Genomic DNA, 20604 nt, shown 5'->3' on the forward strand with positions numbered 1-20604 from the left:
TTGCACAACAGTATAGTGAAAGAATTGTACACTTTAAATTAATTATGTGGTATGTGAATTACAGAAAAATACACTGAATAGGATTAATGACTAGACATCACAGAAGAAAACCATTGGTGACTTGAAGTCATAGCAATAGAAACTAACAAAATGAAAAAGAAAAAGAAAGAATCCAGGGGTGCCTGGGTGGCTCAGTTGGTTACATGTCTGCCTTTGGCTCGAGTCATGATCCTGGGGTCCTGCTCAGTGGGGAACCTGCTTCTCCCTCTCCCTCTGCCTGCCGCTCCCCCTGCTTGTGCTCTCTCTCAAAGAAATAAATAAAAGCTTTAAAAAAAATAAAGAATCCAAAATAAATAAATAAAGAGGACATAAATGAGCTATGGGACAATTTCAAATGGCCTTATATGCAGGGAAATAGAATCCCCAAAGGTGAGGTGGGGGGACAAAAAATATGTGAAGAAATAATGTCCTAAAACTTTCCAAAATTAATGAAAAACCTAAACCCACAGATCCAAGAAGTTCAATGAACTCCACTACAAGAAACATGGAAAATACTACACAAAGGCACATTGTAATGAAATTACTCCAAACCAATGATAACCGAGAAAATCCTAAAAGCAGCCAGAGAAATAAGACGTGTTACATAAGGGAGAAAAAGAGAAGAATGACATCAGATTTCTCATTAGCAACAATGCAAACAAGAAGACAGTAGGGCAACATGTTTAAAAGAGGATAGCACTTTCTGAATGATAGAGTAAGGAACCCCCAAATCCATTCCTCCGTAAAAGTAATGAAAACACTGGCCAACAACAATAGCAAAAAAAAGGTCCAAATTAACTTTCTGGGAGTTGTAGACATTAGCCAAACGCTTGAAACAATCTGAGGAGCATTTATTCAGGAAAAGTGCCTGAATCTTGGTAAGAATGAGCTTTGTGGCATTTTAATGACCTCATTCCTGTCCCCCTCTACCCAGCTCCATCATACCAATGAAAACCAGCAGCCTAACAGGATGGAGGGAGGAAAATGGGCTTGGAGCTCCCCCAAAAGCTACATTCCAAAAGAACTGTCATCCTTTTATTTTTTAAGATTTTATTTATTTATTTGACAGAAAGCACAAGCAGGTGGAGTGGCAGGCAGAGGGAGAGGGAGAAGCAGACTCCCCATTGAGCAGGGAGCCTGACACTGCTGGCCTTGATCCCAGGACCCCAGAATCATGACCTGAGCTGAAGGCAGAGGCTTAACCGACTGAGCCACCCAGGCGCCCCAAATTGTCATCCTTTTTAAAAATCACATGTTAAGGGCGCCTGGGTGGCTCAGTTGTTAAGCGTCTGCCTTCGGCTCAGGTCATGATCCCAGCGTCCTGGGATCGAGTCCCACATCGGGCTCCCTGCTCGGCAGGAAGCCTGCTTCTCCCTCTCCCACTCCCCCTGCTTGTGTTCCTGCTCTCGCTATCTCTCTCTCTGTCAAATAAATAAATAAAAATCTTAAAAAAAAAAAAAATCACATGTTAACATAAATAGCATTTTTCTAAAACAAAAAAAAAATTTAGTGAGAAGAGTGGCATTGTTTTATATTTCTGCAAATCTCTTTAATGTTTGGTTTAATAGAAAACAGCTAGATTCTCATATATGCTCCTGAGTTCAATCGCTTGTGATACCACATATTTGATGTCCTCTGGAAAACTCTACTATGCATTTGTGAGAGAATGAGTGTGAAAAATAATGTCTTAGTATCATGAAAATACTTCTGACCTCCAGACACCTTGAAAGATTCTCAAAGACCTCCACCAGAGATCCCAGACCACAGAATTATTAATCAAAGCTGTTAAAACTTCTGGTTATAGAGGTAACAACCCATCCTCACCTCCACAATGAATGTTTTACCTCACCTTTATACTGGAGCAAATAGGGCTTTACATCTTATTTGAATGAAGATGGGTTCCTAAGTGTTTAAATCCTCTTCAGTTTGCTTTTCAAACCAGTGGTCTGTTTGTTTACTTAATGCTGAATGTTAATAAGACAGTCACCAGAGAATGAAGAATGATGCACATTCCTGTCATACAAAGTTGTTATGAGGAAGGGTTTCAGGATCAAACGGACCAAATTTCAATGACCGAGTAACCTGTTGAAGAAATCCAAACTTGGATGAATGTTTAGGCATTCCAGATTTGTGGGAATGAGTTATAAGTATTTACATCTCAGTCAAAATCTTTTTCAAAGCATGGATCTTGAAGCTTGGGGCGCCTGGGTGGCTCAGTCGTTAAGCGTCTGCCTTCGGCTCAGGTCATGATCCCAGGGTCCTGGGATCGAGCCCCGCATCGGGCTCCCTGCTCCGCGGGAAGCCTGCTTCTCCCTCTCCCACTCTCCCTGCTTGTGTTCCCTCTCTCGCTGTGTCTCTCTCTGTCAAAAAATAAATAAAATCTTAAAAAAAAAAAAAAAAAGAACAGTATCCTTGTCCTCTAAGGAGAAAGCTGATGAACATATATGTAACTGCACTCTAGAAGGAAAAAGGATTAGGAGATAGGAAGAGCTGGAGTAGAGGTCGGCTTGCTAGTTTATTTGGCATGGTCAGATAGGTTTTTGTGATAAGGAGACTTTCGAGCAGAGACCTGAAGGTAGAGAGGGAATGAGTCATATGGAAATTTGGGGGAAGACCAATGCAGGCAAAAGGAACAGCAAGGATACGGCTTGAGAGGTGAGGTCACAGAGTTACCGGGTCAGAAGCAGATCATGCAGGACCTTGTAGGTCAAAATTTAAAAAATAAATAAATAAAGGCTTCGGGGTGCCTGGGTGGCTCAGTCATTAAGCGTCTGCCTTCGGCTCAGGTCATGATCCTGGGGTCCTGGGATCGAGCCCTGCATCGGGCTCCCTGCTCAGTGGGAAGCCTGCTTCTCCCTCTCCCACTTCCCCCTGCTTGTGTTCCCTCTCTCACTGTGTCTCTCTCTGTCAAATAAATAAAATCTTAAAAAAAAAAAAATAGGGGCGCCTGGGTGGCTCAGTCGTTGAGCGTCTGTCTGCCTTTGGCTCAGGTCAGGATCTCAGGGTCCTGGGATCAAGCCCCACATCAGGCTCCCTGCTCCGCAGGAAGCCTGCTTCTCCCTCTCCCACTCCCCCTGCTTGTGTTCCCTCTCTCGCTGTGTCTCTGTCAAATAAATAAATAAAATATTTTTAAAAAATAAAGGCTTTGACTCCTGTTCTGAGTGAGATAAGGAGCCATTGGGGAGTTTGGAGGAGAGGACAGAGACATGACCCGACTTGCCTTTTCAAAAGAGCACTGGCTGTTATGTGAAGACTAAGGGGGAGCAGGGAAAAGGGAAGCAAGGAGGGCAGAGGAGGCTATTGCAGTAAATCAGACAGTAGTTTTTGGTGGCGTGGACACTGGGCAGGGGAAGAGATAAGATGCATTCTGGAATTATTTTGAAGGTAGAGCTGAAGGGACATGTTGATGGACTGGATATAGGGTGTGAGAAAGATAGGAGTTAAGAATGATTCAAAAGGTTTTCATTCACCTGGGAGTCAGCTGGAGAAGCGGATTTGAGAAGGGAAATTAGGAGTTTGTTTTTGTTTTTGTGGAGTCTGAAACGCTTATGAGATACCATGTAGAGATGTTGTGGAGGTGGTTAGAGATGACCGAAGATCAGGACAGAGGTACAGGCTGGAGGTACACATTTAGGAGCCGCCAGAATATCGCTGTTAATTCCTAGGAAGTAAGGGCAGATGAGGTCAGAGTCCTAAGCCCTGAGGCATTCCCAAGGTACAGAAATCAGGAGAATGAGGAGGAGCCCACAAAAGACTGAGTAGGAGCAGCCCGTGAGACAGGAACAGAACCAAGAAGGGATTCCTGGAAGTCAAGTGAAAAAGCACTTCAAGAAGCTGACAACATACCAGCTGCCAAATGTTGCTGAGAGGGAAAGAGGAGGAGCACCCACTATACGCAGATGCCAGGCACATAGTAAGTGTTCATGTACTTTTAACTGTAAAATACACATAATGTAAATTTACCGTCTTAAGCATTTTTAAGTGTACACTTCAGTAGTGTTTAGGGTTTTCTCGTTGTTAGGAAACAGATCTGAAGAACTTTCTCATTCTGCAGAACTGAAACTCTATACCCATTAAACGACAAGTCCCCATTCCCCCCTCCTCCCAGCCCCCGGAAACCATTTGACTTTATGTTTCTATGAATTTAACTACTCTCATATAAGTGGAATCACACAATATTTGTCTTCTCGTGATGGACTTATTTCGGTTAGCATCGTGTCTTCAAGGTTCATCCATGCTGTACCATTTGCCAGAACTTACTTCCTTTTTTTTTTTTTTTTAAGATTTTATTTATTTATTTGACAGAGAGAGAGACAGCGAGAGAGGGAACACAAGCAGGGGGAGTGGGAGAGAGAGAAGCAGGCTTCCCGCCCAGCAGGGAGCCCGACGTGGGGCTCGATCCCAGAACCCTGGGATCATGACCCGAACTGAAGGCAGACGCTTAACGACTGAGCCACCCAGGCGCCCCAGCTTCCTTCCTTTTTAAGGCTAAATAATATTTCAGTGTGTGTATGTGTGTGTGTGTACCACATTTTGCTTATCAATTCATTGATCAGTGGACACTTGGATTGCTTCCATCTTTTGGCTTACATGAATAACAGCGCTATAAACATGGCTGTGCAAAATCTCTTCAATACCATGCTTTCAGATTCTTTTGGATATATATCCAGAAGTGGGATAGCTGGATCATATAGTAATTCTGTTTTTCGTTACTTGGGGAGCTACCATACTGTTTTCCATAGCAGCATACCACTTAATATTCCTACCAATAGTGCTCAATTGTTCTAATTTCTCCACATCTGCACAAACACTTGTTATTTTTTCTTAAATAGTAGCCATTCCAATGGGTGTGAGGCCCAGAGAATTGTCATTTTTTACTTTTATGGCAGTTCCCTGGAAATTCCCACTTACAGGGCTTGTCTGTATTTGATCTGACTCAGAACTTTCTCAGTTCAAATAGCCTTTTCAAAAACAATTGGTGGCAATTGTTTAACATCATAGATGCTTGAGGTGGTGATAACAGTTGGAACAAAAACATAGTTGATCAAAAAACATGAAAGGAAAAGCTGGGTAATGAGATGTCCACAGGGGGCCTTGAAAAGCCCCGACATATTCTTGGGAATCTGGAAGGCCACATGCATGTGGATGCACAGAGCTGTGTGCATGTCCAGACAAGAACAGAGAAGGCCCTAAGCTCTCAACTCTAGGTGACCTTTATGCTCTGTGCAAGGTAGAGTTGTAAACTACCTGCTGGAGTGTTCAAGGCATGTTCCAACACACACACACACACACACACACACACACAAACCCTAGGAAAAGGTTGAAGACTGATTGGCTCAAGGCATTTAAGGAACTCTCTGTCTAACCATTAACTGACCACTAAGCTAATGAAGCAGAGACTTTGATGACCACATACAACAAAGAATAGAGGCTTTACAGAAGTCCTTCATAAAAGTCACTAAATGAACAGCAGAAACAAAACCAACAAATGGCAGCCACAACAAAGCCTAAGGAGGAAAGAATCGGAATTCCAGAGTGCCACATTATTTTAAATGTCCAGATTTAAAAATTGCAAAGAAACTAGAAAGTATGGACCACACATGGGGGGAAAAAAGCAGTAAATAGAAAGTGTCCCTGAGGAAGCCCAGATATTGGATTGTACTAGACAAAGATTTTTAATCACTAGTATAAATATGCTCAAGGAACTAAAGGAAACCATGTCTAAAGAACTAAAGGGAAGTTTAATACAGTGTCTTACCAAATAGAGAATACTGGTAAAGAGATAGACATTATAAAAAAGAATGAGGGGCTCCTGGGTGGCTCAGTCAGTTAAGGGTCTGTCTTTGGCTCAGGTCATGATCCCAGGGTCCTAGGATCGAGCCCCACATTGGGCTCCCTGCTCAATGGAGAGTCTGCTTCTCCCTCTTCCTCTGTTGCTCTCTCTCTCTCTCTCTGTGTCAAATAAAGAAACAAAATCTTAAAAAATAAAATGAGACAGGGGCGCCTGGGTGGCTCAGTCGTTAAGCGTCTGCCTTCGGCTCAGGTCATGATCCTGGGGTCCTGGGATCGAGCCCTGCATCGGGCTCCCTGCTTGGTGGGAAGCCTGCTTCTCCCTTTCCTACTCCCCCTGCTTGTGTTCCCTTTCTTGCTGTGTCTCTGTCAAATAAATAAAATCAAATAAATAAATAAATAAATAAAATGAGACAGAAATTCAGGAGTTAAAATAACTGAATATTAAAATAATACACATGAAAAAGAAAATATGAAATAACTGAAATGGAAATTCATTAGAATGGCTCAACGGAAGATTTGAGCTGGCAGAAGAAAGAATAATTGAATTTGACATCGATCAACTGAGACTATACAGTCTGAGACACAGAAAGAAAAGAATGAAGAAAAATTAATAGTGCCTCACAGGCCTGCGGGACACCATCAAATGTACCTCTGAATGCATAATGGGAGTCCCAGAAGAGAAGAGAGAAAGGGGAAGAAGAAATAATGGCCAAAAACTTTCCAAATTGATGAAAAACAATCTATACATCCAAGAAACTAAAGAACTTCAAGTAGGATAAATTTAAAGAGATCCATACCCAGACACATCATAAGCAAACTTTCAAAACACAAAGAAAAAGGATTTTGAAAGCATCAAGGAAGAGAATCTTAAAAGCAGGACATACAAGTGATCTTCAATAAGATTTACTGTTGAGCCCTATGTGGGGCTCAATCCCAGGACCTTGGGATCATGACCTGAGCTGAAGGCAGATGCTTAACGACTGAGCCACCCAGGCACCCCTAGATTGTCAATTATCTTTTAAAGAGATGTAAATAATAAGAAAAATATCTTATATATTTATCTATGTAGTTATCATGCCCAGTGCTCTTCATTTCATTGTGTAGATCCAGATTTCTACCAGGTATCATTTTCCTTCTGCCTGAAGGATGTTCTTTTACATTTCTTGTTTTGCTGTTCTAATGATGTTGAATTCTTTCAGCCTTGTCATGGCTAAAAATATCTTTATTTTTCCCATGTTTTTGCAAGACATTTAAAGAGATGTCACCAGAAACCAGGGAGGCCAGAAGACCATGGGATGATATTTTAAAATACTGAAAAAGAAATTGTTGGGGTAGCTGGCTGGCTCAGTCGGGGGAGCATGTGATTCTTGATCTCAGGGTAGCGAGTTTAAGCCCCATGTTGGGTGTGGAGTCTACTTAAAATTAAAAAAAAAAAATTGTTGGGCACCTGGGTGGCTCAGTTGGTTAAGCGACTGCCTTCCGCTCAGGTCATGATCCTGGAGTCCCGTCCTGCATCAGGCTCCCCGCTCAGCAGGGAGTCTGCTTCTCCCTCTGACCCTCCCCCCTTCTCGTGCTCTCTCTCTCTCAAATAAATAAATAAAATCTTTAAAAAAAATTTGTTAACCTAGAATTCCACACCTAGCAAGAATGTCTTGCAAAAACATGGGAAAAATAAAGATATTTTTAGCCATGAAAAAGCTGAAAGAATTCAACATCATTAGAACAGCAAAACAAGAAATGTAAAAGAACATCCTTCAGGCAGAAGGAAAATGATACCTGGTAGAAATCTGGATCTACACAATGAAATGAAGAGCACTGGGCATGATAACTACATAGATAAATATATAAGATATTTTTCTTATTATTTACATCTCTTTAAAAGATAATTGATGATCTAGGGGTGCCTGGGTGGCTCAGTCGTTAAGCGTCTGCCTTCAGCTCAGGTCACCATCCCAGGGTCCTGGGATCGAGCCCCACATCGGGCTCCCTGCTCAGCGGGAAGCCTGCTTCTCCCTCTCCCACTCCCCCTGCTTGTGTTCCCTCTCTCGTGTTCTCTCTCTCTGTCAAATAAATAAATAAAATCTTCAATAAATAAATAAATAAAAGATAATTGACGATCTAATAAAAAACAACATTTTGTGGCATTTATAGCGTATGTAGAAGTAAAATGCATGAAGACAACAGCATAGAGGCGCCCGGGCTGCTCAGTCAGTTGAGCGTCTGACTCTTGATTTCAGCTCAGGTTGTGATCTCATGGGTTGTGGCATCGAGGCCAGTGTCTGGCTCTGCCCTCAGCAGGGAGTCTGCTTCTCTCCTTCTCCCTCTCCCTCTGCCCCTCCCCCTGCTTGTGCTCTCTGTCTCTCTTGAATGAATAGATAAATCTTTTTTTAAAAAAGAAATCAACAGCATAAAGGTCAGGAAGGAAGAAATGGAACCTTATTACTAGAAGGTCCTTATATGATCCATGAAGTAGTATAATATCAGTTAAAGAGGTATACTCTAAGTTAAAGATGTATACTATAAATGCTAAATTAACCAATAAAATAACAAATCCAAGAGTTATAGATAACAAACTAACACAGGAGAGAAAAAGAAATCATTTTAAAAATTTGATTAATCCAGGGGCACCTGAGTGGCTCAGTCGTTAAGCGTCTGCCTTCGGCTCAGGTCATGATCCTGGGGTCCTGGGATGGAGCCCCGCATCGGGCTCCCTGCTCGGCGGGAGGCCTGCTTCTCCCTCTCCCACTCCCCCTGCTTGTGTTCCCTCTCTCGCTGTGTCTCTGTCAAATAAATAAATAACCTTAAAAAAAATTTTTTTATTAATCCAAAAGAAGGCAAAGAAGTAAGAAAAGGGAACAAAGAAGAAATGGAACAAATAGAAAATAGCAAGATAATACACTCTAACTTTATTATCACCTTATTCCGTTAATCACATTAAGGTAAATGACCTAAATATCCCAGTTAAAGACAAAGATTGTCAGATTGGATAAAAATCAACTAAATATTTTTGCCTATAAGAAACACACTTGAAATATAAAGGCACAAATAGATTTTAAAAAAGAGGATGGAGGGCGCCTGGGTGGCTCAGTTGGTTAAGCGACCGCCATCGGCTCAGGTCATGAGTCCCGGGATCGAGTCCCACGTCGGGCTCCCGGCTCGGCAGGGAGTCTGCTTCTCCCTCTGACCCTCCTCCCTCTCCTGCTCTCTGTCTCTCATTCTCTCTGTCTCAAATAAATAAATAAAATCTTTAAAAAAAAAAAAAGAGGATGGAAAAAGATATACCATGCTAACACTAGTTTTTTTGGGTTTTTTTTTTTTTAAGATTTTATTTATTTGACAGAGAGAGACAGTGAGAGAGGGAACACAAGCAGGGAGAGTGGGAGAGGGAGGAGCAGACTTCCCGCCGAGCAGGGAGCCCGATGCGGGGCTCGATCCTAGGACCCCAGGATCAGGACCCAAGCTGAAGGCAGACGCCCCAACGACGGAGCCACTCAGGCGCCCCCTAACACTAGTTTTTTTAAAAAAGATGGGATTGCTATACTGGTATCAGACAAAGTAGCTTTCAGAGCAATGGTTATTACTAGGGATAAACATTTATCTTAAACATTTATACACATAAGAACAGAACTTCAAAATACATGAAGCAATAATTGATAGAACTGCAAAGAGAAATGGACAAATTCACAATTATAGTTGCAGTTTTCCTGATTCCTATCTACGTTATTCATAGAAAACGTAGGCAGGAAATCAGCAGGAATGTAGTAGGCTTGAAACAACAGTAGCAACCAACTTGACCTGATATTTATAAAACATTCATCCAGCAACAGCAGAGAACAGTCATCTCAAATGCACACAGAACATTTATAGGTCAAGCAAGGCTGAAATATTTGGCTAGTCAAGAAACAACAAACCTTTGCTAGATTCAGACAGCTTATTACTTACATAGATAGCAAAAAAAAACGAGAGTAGCAAAGATGTCAGCTCCCCATATCTTTTGCCCCATAGGATCAAAAGGGGCCAGATGATTTGCAATGCAAGTATTGGAACCCCTTGCTCCTGAAGAGCTGGTTTCATGCTGCAGCTAAGCACTTTCATAGCCTGCAGCTGTACCCTAAGGGGTCAGGGTGAGACAGAAAGCCTTCCATCTCATCAAAACTTTTAAGGCAATGAAAAACCCTCCTGACAGCTTCCCTCAAAGATAGGAAAATGGGTGGGAAATGACCTTGTAGGAGCGCCTCAAAAGTTTCCCATGTTGTAATATTCTGGGAAATCACATCTTCTGCCAAGACCTAGACAGATCAGCTGTGGTTAAGCCTTGCCTACATGAACTATGCAGATATATGCAAAGCTGTCAGGGCACCAGCATGAAGCAGTTCCCCTCCATTATCAAGAAAGACTTTAGGGGCGCCTGGGTGGCTCAGTCGTTAAGCATCTGCCTTCAGCTCAGGTCATGATCCCAGAGTCCTGGGATCGAGCCCCATGTTGGGCTCCCTGCTCGGCGGGAAGCCTGCTTCTCCCTCCCCCACTCCCCCTGCTTGTGTTCCCTCTCTCGCTGTGTATCTCTCTGTCAAATACATAAATAAAATCTTAAAAAAAAAAAAAAGAAAGACTTTATCCGAGGCCCCAAAATTAGTCTCAATAGTTGCAAAAGGATTCAGGTTATACAAAGTATTTTCTCTGACCACAGTGGAAATGAATTAGAAATCCGTAACAGGAAGCTGCCTGGAAAATCGCTAAATATTTGGAAATTAAATAACACACTTCAAAATAATTCATGGATCAAAGAAGAAATCAAAATTGGTATCACAAAACATTTTTAAGGCGCCTGGGTGGCTCAGTTGTTAAGCGTCTGCCTTTGGCTCGGGTCATGATCCCAGGGTCCTGGGATTGAGCCCCACGTCAGGCTCTCTGCTCAGCAGGGGAGTCTGTTTCTCCCCCTTCCTCTCCCTCAGCCTCTGCTCCTGTACTCTCTCGCGCACTCTCAAAAAACAAACAAACAAACAAACAAACATTTTGAACTGAATGAAACAGAGAAGTCAACATATTAGTATTTGTGTGATACTGCTAAAGCAGTACTTGCAGGTGAATTTATAGCATTAAATGCCAATATTAGAAAAGAAGAAAGGACTAAGTAAGAAAGGTCTAAAATCAATTACCTCAGCTTCCACCATAAGAAACTAGGAAAAGAAAAAAAAAAAAAAAGAAACCAGGAAAAGTAGAATAAAGTAAACATAAGGTAAGCAGAAGAAAGGAAGTAGGGGCACCTGGGTGGCTCAGTCATTGGGCGTCTGCTTCTGCTCAGGTCATGATCCCAGGGTCCTGGGATCCAGTCCTGGGTCGAGCTCCTTGCTCGGCAGGGAGTCTGCTCTCTCTGCCACTCCCCCTGCTTGTGTTCCCTCTCTCGCTGTGTCTCTCTCTGTCAAATAAATAAATAAAATCTTAAAAAAAAAAGAAGAAAGGAAATAATAAAGATCAAAGTGGAAATGAATGGAAATAGAAAACAGGAAAACAGGGCGCCTGGGTGGCTCAGATGGTTGAGCGTCTGCCTTCGGCTCAGGTCATGATCTCAGGGTCCTGGGATCGAGTCCCGCATCGGGCTCCCTGCTCCTTGGGAGCCTGCTTCTCCCTCTGCCTTTCTCTCTCGCTCTCTCTCTCATGAATAAAAAAAAAAAGAAAAGAAAAGAAAACAGGAAAACAATCGAGAAAGTTAATGAAACCAAAAGCTGGTTAGTTGAGGTCAATAAAATTGATAAACATGAAGACTTATAAGAAAAAAAAGAGAGAAGACACCACTTATCAGTAACAGGAATGAAAGGTGACATCACTATAAGTTCTACAGAAACTGAAGAGGATAAAAGAATATTTTTAGGGGCACCTGGGTGGCTCAGTCATTTAAGTGTCAGACTCTTGTTCTCAGCTCAGATCTTGATCTCAGGGTTGTGAGTTCAAGCCCCACGCTCAGCTACCTACTGAAAAGAAATAGAATATTTTTTTTTATAAAGATTTTTATTTATTTACTCATGAGAGACAGAGAGAGAGAGAAGCAGAGGGAGAAGCAGGCTCCCAAGGAGCAGGGAGCCCGATGTGGGGCTCGATCCCAGGACCCCGGGATCATGACCTGAGCCGAAGGCAGACGCTTAACCATCTGAGCCACCCAGGCGCCGCAAGAAATAGAATATTTTTAAAATTTATGCCAATAAATCCCACAACTTAATCAAAATATACAAATTCCTTGAAAGATACAAATTACCAAAGCTCCCTCAAGAACTCGTAGATAGTTGGGATGGAAGAGGAAAGAATGAAGAGTAACTGTTTAATGGGTACAGAATTTCGATTTTGCAAGATGAAAAGAGTTCTGGAGATGGATGGCGATGATGGCTGCTCAACAATGTAAATGGACTTAATGCCACTGAACTGTACACTTAAAAATGGCCAAGATGGGAAATGTTATGCTATGTGTATTTTGCCACAATTAAACAAAAGAAATAGATATCCTGAATAACCCTATATCTATTAAAGAAATGGACTTTACAGGTAAAATCCTTCCTACAAAGAAGACTCCAGGCCTAGAAGGTGTCACTGGTGAATTCTGTCAAGCATTTTAGGGAAGAAATAATATCAACTCTACACAAACTCTTGCAAAAATCTGAATACTTCCCAGCCATTCAATGGGACCAGCATTACTCCAATACGAAAACCAGATAAAGACATTACAGAAAAAGAAAACTAAAGACAAATATCCCTTATGAACACAAATGTAAAAATTCTAAACATTATTTTAGCAAATTTATTCCAACAATATATATTTTTTTTCTAAGATTTTATTTATTTTTTAGAGAGCGAGCGAGAGAGAAACAGCATGAGAGGGGAGAGGGTCAGAGGGAGAAGCAGGCTCCCCGCCTAGCAGGGAGCCCGATGTGGGACTCGATCCCAGGACCCTGGGATCATGACCTGAGCCAAAGGCAGACACTTAACCATCTGAGCCACCCAGGCGCCCTATTCCAACAATATATTAAAAAGATAATATATCACAATCAAGTGGAGTTTATTCCAGCAATGCAGTGCTGCTTTAACATTCAAAAATCAATCAATGTAACTTCCCATACTAACAAACAAGAAAAGAAAAAAAAAAAAAAAACATATGATCATCTCAATAGATGCAGAAAAAGAAGTTGAGGGGTGCCTGGGTGGCTCAGTCATTAGGCGTCTGCCTTCAGCTCAGGTCATGATCCTGGGGTCCTGGGATCGAGCCCCGCATTGGGCTCCATGCTCAGCGGACAGCCTGCTTCTCCCTCTCCCACTCCCCCTGCTTGTGTTCCCTCTCTTGCTGTGTCTCTCTCTGTCAAATAAATAAAATCTTAAAAAAAAAAAAAGAAGTTGATAAAATTAAACATGATTTCCTGATAAAACACTAAGGAAAGGAGGAATAGAAAACTTCCTCAACGTGATGGAGAGCATCTATGCAACAGGTGTATGAAAAAGTACTCATTGCCACTCATCATCAAGGAAATGCAAATCAAAACCACACTGAGGTATCACCTCACACTGGTCAGAATGGCTAAAATCAACAACACAAGAAACAACAGGTGTTGGCGAGGATGTGGAAAAAGGGGAACCCTTGTGCACTGTTGGTGGGAATGCAAGCTGGTGCAGCCACTCTGCAAAACAATATGGAGGTTCCTCAAAAAATTAACAGTAGAACTACCATATGATCCAGCAATTGCACTACTGGGTATTTATCCAAAGAAATTGAAATTAGGATCTTGAAGAGATATTAGCACTCTCGTGTTTCTTGCAGCATTATTTACAGTAGCTAACATGTGGAAACAACCTAAATCTGGGTAGACAGATGAATGGATAAAGAAAATGCAGCATGTATGTACAATGGAATACTATTTAGCCTTTAAAAAGAAGGAAATACTGCAATATACAACCACGTGTATGGACTTGAAGACATTTTGCTAAGTGAAATAAGCCAGACATGGAAAGATGCTGATTCCACTTATATGAGGTATGTAAAATAGTCAAATTCATAAAATCAAAGACTGGAATGGTGGTTACCAGAGGTTAGAGGGAGGGGAAAATGGGGAGTTACTAATCAACAGGTATAGAATTTCAGTTAGATTAAGATGAATAAGTTCTAGAGATCTGCTATGCAACATTGTACCTATAGTCAACAATTATGTATTGTACACTTAAAGTGGGTAGATCTCAAGTTGTGTTCTTACCACAATAAAATTTAAAAAATAAAAGCTCCTTTTTTTTTTTAAGATTTTATTTATTTATTTGAGAGAGAGAGAGCTCATGAGAGGGGGGAGGGTCAGAGGGAGAAGCAGACTCCCTGTTGAGCAGGGAGCCCGATGTGGGACTCGATCCCGGGACTCCAGGATCATGACCTGAGCTGAAGGCAGTCGCTCAACCAACTGAGCCACCCAGGAGCCCAAAAATAAAAGCTCCTTGAAAGAAAAAAAAGATGTGGATTGGCTAAAGTTTTTTTAAAAATTTCTTTCTTTATTTTGGGGAGAAAGAGAGAGAATCTCAAGAAGATACCCCACTGAGTGGGCCATTCTCACAGCCCTGAGATCATGACCCCAGCTGAAACCAAGAGTCCTACGCTTAACCAACTGAGCCACCCAGGCACCCCTAACATTTCTTTAAAAGATTGTATGTATGTATGTATTTATTTATTTAAAGATTTTATTTATTTGAGAGACAGCAAGTGAGCATGAGCAGGGGGAGCGGCAGAAGGAGAGGCAGGAGCAGAGGCAAGAGCAGAGGCAGAAGCAGACGCTCCGCTGAGCAGGGAGCCCGATGCGGGGCTCGATCCCATGACCCCAGGACCATGACCTGAGCCAAAGGCAGACGCTCAACTGACTGAGCCACCCAGGCACCCTATGTATTTATTTTAGAGAGAGAGAGTGCATGCATGCGCGAGCAGGGCTAAGGGCAGAGGGAGAGGGAAAAAGAGAATCTCAAGAAGACTCTGATGTGGGGCCTGACGAGGGGCTCTATCTCACGACCCTGAGATCATGACCTGAGCAGAAATCAAGAGTCAGATGCTCAACTGACTGAGCCACCCAGGCATCCCTGGCAAAAGTATTTTTGAAGCCCTCTCTATCTTGCATTAATAGACGTGAGAATCTAGTTGTGACTGTGGACTTTGGCCTTAGATGTGTTGCCCAAACCTTGACCCTGAAACAGACCTACCTCTGCCATTTTTTGTTTTGTTTTTAGAGAGCACTCCTTTTTTTTTTTTCAAGATTTTATTTATTTGTCAGAGAGAGAGAGAGCACAAGCAGGGGGAATAGCAGGCAGAGGGAGAAGCAGGCTCCCCTCTGGGCAGGGCGCCCAACATGGGATTTGATCCTAGGACCCTGGGATCACGACCCAAGCTGAAGGCAGACGCTTAACCAACTGAGCCACCCAGGCATCCTGGAAGAGTACTTCTTCTTCTTCTTCTTTTTTTTTTTTTTAAAGATTTTATTTATTTATTTGACAGAGAGAGACAGCGAGAGAGGGAACACAAGCAGGGGGAGTGGGAGAGGGAGAAGCAGGCTTCCCGATGAGCAGGGAGCCCAATGGGGGCTCGATCCTAGGACTCTGGGATCATGACCTGAGCTGAAGGCAGACGCTTAATGACTGAGCCACCCAGGCACCCCCCGGAAGAGTACTTCTTAACTGGAGCTCATATTATAATTCTCTGAAGGGCTTATTTTAATAGAGTGCTGGTCTCTACCCCCAGAATGTCAAATTCATATCCAGAAGGTTGCCTGAGAATTTGCATTTCTATACTGTTTCAAGATGATGCTGATGCTGCTGGTTTGGGGTCCACATTTCGAGAATCACTGGTCGTCTGATGCTACAAAATAATAGAACTCTGGGGCGCTTGGATGGCTCATTTGGTTAGGTGTCTGCCTCCAGCTCAGGTCATGATCCTAGGGTCCTGGGATTGAGTCCTACATCGAGTCCCACATTGGACTCCCTGCTCAGCGGGGAGCCTGCTTCTCCCTCTCCTCCTGCTCCCCCTGCTGGTGCACACTCTCTCTGTCAAATGAATAAATAAAATCTTAAAAAAAAAATAATAGAACTCTGCCCCTGGAGTATTGTCTTACTTGCCACAAGGGAACTCTTTGATTCAAGGTATGACAAGAGTCCCTAGAAGGACAGGAAGCTGGGACTTTGCCAAGTTTATAGCTTATGATTAAGATGTGTTGAGCCTGCTTGGTAATAAATGGTTGTTTAATAGGTAACCTATGGTTACCTATTAAATAATAGGTATGTTGGAGATAGGTAGGATAATATACCTATCCTATAGGTAGGATAAAATAACATACCTATAATAGGATAGGTATGTTGGAGAGGAAAAAAAAAAAATCCACAGTTAACATTATACTTAATGGCGAAAGACTGAATGCTTTTTTCCTAAGACCAGGAACAGATATCTATTCTCACTATTGCTATTTCACATTGTACTAAAGATTCTAGTAGTGCATCAAGGCAAGAGAAAACAACAAGGCAACCAGATTGGTAAGGAAGAAGTAAAAGTGTCTTTATTTGAAGATAATATGATTATCTGGTAGAAAACCCAGTGGAATCTATAAAAAAGCTAATAAAATTAATGTTTAGCAAGGTTACAAGATATAAGACCAATGTACAAAAAGCAACTGTATTTCTATACATTAGCAATGAACTGTAAATTGAAATAAAAAATAATACATACAATATCAAGAAATATGAAATACTGGAGCACCAGGCTGGCTCAGTCAGTAGAGCATGTGACTCTTGACCTCAGGGTTGTGAGTTCAAGCCCCACATTGGGCATGGAGACTAACTTATATAAAAAGAGAAATATGAAATACTTAGGGATAAATCTGACAAAAGATATGCTAGACATATATATCGAAGACTACAAAAACTGCTGAGAGAAATTAAAGAAGGCATATATAAATGACCCTTGTTCATGAGTCAGAAGGCTAAATATTATTAACATGTTGATTCTTCCCAAATTGACCTGTAGATTTGATCCAAATCCAGTAGGCTCTTTTGTTGTAGAAATTGACAAATAGTTCCTAAAATTCACATGGAAATATAAAATACCCAAAACAACTTTGCAAAAGAATAACAAAGTTGAAGGGCTAACACTACCTGATCTCAAGAATCATTATAAAGCTACAGTAATCAATACAGTATAAGATTGACATACAGAGGGGCGCCTGGGTGGCTCAGTGGTTAAGCATCTGCCTTTGGATCAGGTCATGATCCCAGGGTCCTGGGATCGAGCCCCACATCGGGCTCCCTGCTCCACGGGAAGCCTGCTTCTCCCTCTCCCACTCCCCCTGCTTGTGTTCCCTCTCTCACTGTGTCTCTGTCAAATAAATAAATAAAATCTTTAAAACAAAAACAAAAAAATATATAAAATCTTAAAAAAAGGGTGCCTGGGTGGCTCAGTTGGTTAAGCGACTGCCTTCGGCTCAGGTCATGATCCTGGAGTCCCGGGATCGAGTCCCGCATCGGGCTCCCTGCTCAGCGGGGGGTCTGCTTCTCCCTCTGCCCTCTTCCCTCTCGTGCTCTCTGTCTCTCATTCTCTCTCAAATAAATAAATAAAATCTTAAAAAAAAAAAATCTTAAAAAAAAAAGATTGACATACAGATAGACAAATATATCAATAGAACATTATAGAGTCCAGAAACAAATCGATACATATATGGACAACTAATTTTTTTCTTTTCATTGTGGTGGATAACTGATTTTATTTTTAAAGATTTTTATTTATTTGGGGCGCCTGGGTGGCTCAGTTGGTTAGGCGACTGCCTTCGGCTCGGGTCATGATCCTGGAGTCTCATGCTCTCTATCTCATTCTCTCTCTCAAATAAATAAATAAAATCTTTAAAAAAAAAAGTATGAGAGGGGGAGGGTTGGAGGGAAAAGCAGACTCCCTGTTGAGCAGGGAGCCCGATGCGGGGCTCGATCCCGGGACTCCAGGATTATGACCTGAGTCGAAGGCAGTCGCCTAAACAACTGAGCCACCCAGGCACCCTGGATAACTCTTTTTTTTTTTTAAAGATTTTATTTATTTGACAGAGAGATAGAGCACAAGTAGGCAGAGCGGCAGGCAGACGGAGAGGGAGAAGCAGACTCCCCGCCGAGTGGGGAGTCTGATGCGGGACTCGATCCCAGGACCCTGGGATCATGACCTGAGCCGAAGGCAGACACTTAATGACTGAGCCACCCATGCGCCCTGGATAACTGATTTTTGACAAAGGTTTATAGCAATGCAGTGGAGGAAGGATAGTCTTTTCAACAAATGGTACTAGAACAGTTTGATATCCATATGCAAAAGAACGAGCCTGGATCTGTACCTCCCACCATGCCCAAAAATTAATTCAAAATTAACTATAGTCCTAAATGTATAATCTAAAACCATGAGACTTCTAGAAATCCTTTGTGACCTTGGATTAGGCCAAGATCTCTTTGATACGACATCAAAAGGACAATCCAAAAATAACAAATCAGTATGTTTGACTTCATCAAAATTTAACATTTCTGCTTTTCTTTTTTAAAAAGATATTTATTTATTTATTTGAGAGAGAGAGAGAGAGCAAGCATGACGGGGGAAGGGGCAGAGGGAGAGGGAGAAGCAGACTCCCCCTGAGCAGGGAGCCCCAACGTGGGGCTCGATCCCAGGACCCTGGGATCACGACCTGAGCTGAAGGCAGACACTTAACCGACTGAGCCACCCACACACCCCAACGTTTCTGCTTTTCAAAAGACATTGTTGAGGGAATGAAAAGACAAGCCACACACTGGGAGAAAATACTTGCAAAGCATCTGTCTGATAAAGGATCTCTATCCACAATATATAAAGAACTCTAAAAACTCAATAAGAAAACAAATAGCCCATTTTTAAAAAAGAGGCAAAGAATTTTACCAGACTCTTCATCAAAGAAGATACACAGGTGGCAATTAAACACATGAAAAGATGCTCAATATCACTGCTTATTAGGGTTATGAAAATTAGAACCACAATGAATACCAGAAACAAATATTGGAATGGATAGAATCTGGATGACTAACCATACCAAAAACTGATGAGGATGTGGAGGAATAGAACTCTTGTACACTACTGGTAGGAATGTAAAATGGTGCAAGCACTTTGGAAGACAGTTTGACATAAAGTCAGTTATTCTTTATACAACAATTACTCAATGAAAGCATACTATATACTACATACTCTGCTGGACACTGGGATATTGACAGTTTCCTAAAATATTAAACATATACTTATTATATGATCCAGTCATTCCAACCCTAGAAGTCTACCCACAAGAAAGTGAAACATGTGTCCATTCAAAGACTTGTATGCTAATCCCCATCAGCAGATAAGTAGATAAACAAAAGGTGGTATATCAATACAATGAAATATTATACCACGAAAAGGAATGAAGTACTGATACCTGCTATAACGTGTCAACCTTGAAAACATTATGTTGAGCGAAGGAAGCCAGACACAAAAGGTCATGTATTGTAATGGTTCATTTATATAAAATATCCAGAATAGACAAATCTATAGAGACAGAAAATAGATTAGTAGTTGCCAGGGGCTGGGGGGAGGGAAAAATGGAGAGTGAGTATTAATTGGTACGGGGTTTCTTTTATTTTTTTATTAACATATAATGTATTATTTGTTTCTGGGGTACAGGTCTGTGATTCATCAGTCTTATATAATACCCAGTGCTCATTACAACACATACCCTCCTCCCCAGTGCCCATCACCCAGTTACCCCATCCTCCACCCCCCCCAAACCCCCCCCCCGTACAGGGTTTCTTTTAGAGGTGATGAAATGTTCTGGAATGAGATAGTGGTGATGGTTGCACAACCTTGTGAATATACTAAAACCATTGAATTGTATACTTGAAAGGGGTGGATTCTATGGTATGTGGATTTTATCTTACCAAAAAACCCAGGAATGACCTATTGATACATGGAACTACATGGATGAATCTCCAAAAATTCTGTAGAGTCTATCAGACAGAAAAGAGTACATACTCAATGATTCATTTATAGAAAACTCTAGAAAATGCAAACTAAATTACAGTGACAGAAAGCAAATCAGTGGGTGCATGGGGATGGGGGTGGGGCAGGAAGAAGGGATTATAAAGGGGCAGAGGAAACTTTTGGGAGTGACAATATGCTCACCATCATGATTGTGATGATGTTTTCATGGGTATATACATGTTATTTTAGAAATAATACAACCCCTCTTCTGCCTTCCTGGGCCACCACCATCTCTTTCTGTGTGCATGTCTCTTTGTGATATTTCTGACAGAGCATAAAAAGTCATCTCTTAGGCCCCAAATATGAAAAGTTATTTTATTTTATTCATTTCTGTTGATATTCTGAATCTTCATATTAGTGCTTTCTGAAAACAACCTATAAATAGGATATGGCAAAGACAAAGGGGGTGTTGTATCCTTCAATTTCATATTCTTCAAGCAGTTTTTAAAAGAGAATAGGCTTGGGGTGCCTGGGTGGCTCAGTGGCTTAAGTGTCTGCCTTCAGCTCAGGTCATGATCCCAGGGTCCTGGGATGGAGCCCCGCATCGAGTCTCTGCTCAGTGGAGAGCCTGCTTCTCCCTCTCCCTCTGCCCCTCCCCCCAGCTTGTGCGCACACGCTCTCTCTCAAATATATAAAATCTTAAAAAAAAAAAAAAAGTACTGCCTTCTGTCCGCCCCGGATCCCTTTGACCCTGCTGTTCTTTTTTCCACCATGGC

The sequence above is a fragment of the Mirounga angustirostris genome, unplaced genomic scaffold, assembly GCF_029215605.1.
Source record: "Mirounga angustirostris isolate CCGP_5_RB_7025 unplaced genomic scaffold, mMirAng1.0.hap1 SCAF_11, whole genome shotgun sequence".
Classification (NCBI taxonomy): domain Eukaryota; kingdom Metazoa; phylum Chordata; class Mammalia; order Carnivora; family Phocidae; genus Mirounga; species Mirounga angustirostris.